Raw genomic sequence first — 3,396 nt, 5'->3', positions numbered from 1 at the left:
TAGAAATTTGTCCATTTCATCGAGGTTTTCAAATTTCTTGGCATATAATTGCTCATAGTAATTTCTTACAATCCTTTGTATTTCTTTGGTATCAGTTGTTATTTCATTTCTGATATTATTTATTTTGGCCCTCTCCCTTTTTTTCTTGATGAGTCTGCTTAAAGACTTGTTGATTTTGTTTATCTTTTCAAAGAACCAGCTCCTGGAATGGTTGATCCTTTGAATTGTTCTTTTTGTCTCTATGTCATTTAGTTCTGCTCTGATCTTGATTATTTCTTTCCTTCTACTTGCTCTGGGATTTGTTTGTTGTTGCCTTCCAGTTCTTAAAGTTGTATGGTTAGGTCATTTATTTGAAATGTTTCTATCTTTTTTAGGTAGGCTTGTGTTTCTATGAACTTGCCTCTCAGGGCTTCCTTTGCTGTATCCCATAGGTTTTGGACTGTTGTGTGTTCATTTTTATTTGTTTCCAGAAAATTTTTGATTTCTTCTCTTATCTCATTATTGACTTATTCATTATTTAATAGTGTGCTATTTGGTCTCCATGACTTTGAATATTTTTGAGGTTCTTCCTTGAGGTTGGTTTCCAGTTTCAAGCCCTTGTGGTCCAAGAAAATGCTTGTTATTATTTCAGTTTTCCTGAATTTGTTGAGGCTTGTTTTGTGTCCTATCATGCAGTCTATCTTTGAAAATGTTCCATGTGCATTTGAAAAGAATGTGTATTTTGCTTCTTTGGAATGAAAAGTTCTACATATGTCAGTTCACTCCATTTGATCTAATGCATCATACAGTCCCACAATATCCTTGTTGATGTCTTGTTTGGAAGATCTATCCATTTTTTACAGTGGGGTTTTAAAATCCCCTACTACCAGTTTCTTACTGTCTTTATCTTTCTTGAAGTCCTCCAAGATTTTCCATATATATTTGGGTGCTCCTATGTTGAGTGCATATAGGTTTACAATGCTTATGTCTTTTTTTTTTTTTTAACTTTTGGAGTGCTTTAATGGACAGACTAGAAGTATACAAATGAATTTTAAAATAAAACCAATGTATCAAAGAGTAAGATTTAGCATGAACATGCACACACCTCACAATGAAAATACGATTGGATGGCAGAAGGCAACACCCTCAATCAGAGAGTGAGGACAGATGTATGTGAGAGAGGAGGGGCTCTGGGGCTGAATGATCACAACACGCTCAGCTAGTGTCTTAAATTTCATGTTCCCCAGGCCTTAGTTGGTGGTTTGGGACAAACATAGTATTTGGTCACAAAGTGCAACAGTAGAGAGCTGCTGAATCTGGAATGCAGGAGGAACTTAGAATCCCTGGGACACTGTAGACACTTGGCTCGTGATAATGAGGAGAGAGGTATGAGGACACGAGATTGCTCATGAGTCTCTGTGCTCTCTCATGATAGCACCAACCAAATCACAACATACCATGAGAAATTACTGAGCTGACTACTTTAGTGGAAAATCAGAAGTAGCTACAGAAAAAGTTTCTCTGGCAAAGATCCAGCACTGGAATAATGACAGTGTCACACTCAGAGCAGAGGAAAGGAGATCAGAGGTTGACTTGTGGAAGATGATCTTTCTTCAAGATAACCAAAGCATTCAGCTCTCTAGAAAGTTCTGTTAGTCTTGATCTTGTCTCTTGTATTTTGAAGCATCTCTGGGCTCACTGCTGGGATTGCTCCAATCAACAGTCTCAGGCATGGTCTTGTAATGGCACCATGCTGACTTAATGAATACTGGAAGCTTCTCAAATGATTCGCTTGAGAGAGCCTTCAAGTAAATGAGAGTATCTGTACCCACTCCTTCCATAGAATACGGTTTTAGATCTCCTTGAAAATATCGAGCATACAGAGGAGAAATTGGCAAGCCATACCCATATCCAGCCATAGGGGCAGCTCTTGTAGGCTCCAGGCTTGGTCTGGGAGCAGTTGAATACATGTAGTTAAAAAGACGATCTATTTTTTGGAGGGGAACACCACCACTTAGGTCACTGATCTTAATGGACAAGTGTTCTTTCCCAGAGTAATAAGGGTTTTAACAGAAGGGTAGGCTTCTTTTCTGTCTTCATGGAGTTCCACTATTGCTCTCATTGAGTTCTTGAACAATTCAAATAGCATATGAAACAGATGTGAGGGCACATAAACTGCCTGAATAGGTTTGTTTGGCGCTTTGGCCTGGTCTCTGGCAAAGTCGGGGGCAGAGGAGACCAGAGACACCTGAGGAGAGACTGGGGAAGGAGGCCCTTGGGAGAGAACTGATAGAGCAGCCAGCAAGATCTCCATGCCGACCCATTCCCCATGAGGCAGCAGCCATCCAGCTCGGGCAGAGACCCTATGTCTTCTTGATGGATTCTTCCTTTGAGTATTATAAAGAGTCCTTCTGGGTCTCTTTTTATGGCCTTTGTTTTGATATCTATTTTGTCTGATATAAGTATTGCTACCCCTGCTGTTTTTCCCTGTCCATTTGCTTGGAGTATTTTTTTCCATCCCTTTACTTTCAGTCTGTGTATGTCCTTTGTTCTGAGGTGGGTCTCTTGTAGGCTGCATATGTGTGGGTCATGTTTTCTTATCCATTAATCCTGTGTCTTTTGCTTGGAGCATTTAGTCCATTTATATTTAAAGTTATTATTGATAGGTACTTACTCATTTTTTTCCCTTTGTACCTATGTTCCTCTCTTTCTCACTCTTTTTCTTTATCTTCTTAAACCAGTGCCATTAACATATCTTGTAGTGCTGGTTTGGTGGAGATGTATCCTTTTAACCTTCTTTTGTCTGGGAAACTCCTTATTTTGCCTTCCATTTAATTGAGAGCCTTGCTGGGTAGAGCAGTCTTGGTTGTAGGTCTTTGCTTTTCATGACTTGGAATATGTCTTGCCATTCCCTTCTGGCTTGTAGTGTTTCTGTTGAGAAGTCAGTTGCTAGCTGTATCGGGGCTCCCTTGTATGTTACTACCTGTTTCTTCCTTGCTGCCTTTAGGATTCTCTCTTTGTCTTTGATATTTGCCATTTTAATTATGATGTGTCTTGGAGTGGGCCTCATTGGGTTCCTCTTGAATGGGACCCTCTGTGCTTCCTGGACTTGCGTGACTTTTTCTCTCCTCCAATTAGGGAAGTTTTCCATCATTACTTTTTCAAACAGGTTCTCTATCCCTTGTTCCTCTTCTTCTCCTTCTGGTATCCCAATTATATGGATATTATTATGTTTCAGGTTGTCTTGCATTTCCCTAAATGCATCTTCATTTTTTTTTGTCTTTTTTCTATTTCTTGCTCGTTCTGGGAGCTTTTGTCTACTTTGTCCTCCAGCTTGCTGATTCAATCCTCAGCTTCATCTAGTCTGCTTTTGATTCCTCCTACTGTGTCCTTCAATTCAGAAATTGTATTCTTCAT

The 3,396-nt window shown here is 39.5% G+C and overlaps 1 pseudogene; it reads right to left on the bottom strand.

Moving 5' to 3' along the window:
• Positions 1-1,631: 1,631 nt before the first annotated feature.
• On the bottom strand, positions 1,632-2,293 carry LOC129079810 (pyruvate dehydrogenase (acetyl-transferring) kinase isozyme 3, mitochondrial-like; annotated as a pseudogene).
• Positions 2,294-3,396: the final 1,103 nt, after the last annotated feature.

This window comes from Pteronotus mesoamericanus, unplaced genomic scaffold (assembly GCF_021234165.1).
Source record: "Pteronotus mesoamericanus isolate MK-2021 breed Mesoamerican mustached bat unplaced genomic scaffold, CSHL_Meso_final contig_82, whole genome shotgun sequence".
Taxonomy (NCBI): Eukaryota; Metazoa; Chordata; class Mammalia; order Chiroptera; family Mormoopidae; genus Pteronotus; species Pteronotus mesoamericanus.
This window is presented reverse-complemented; position numbering and strand designations above follow the sequence as displayed.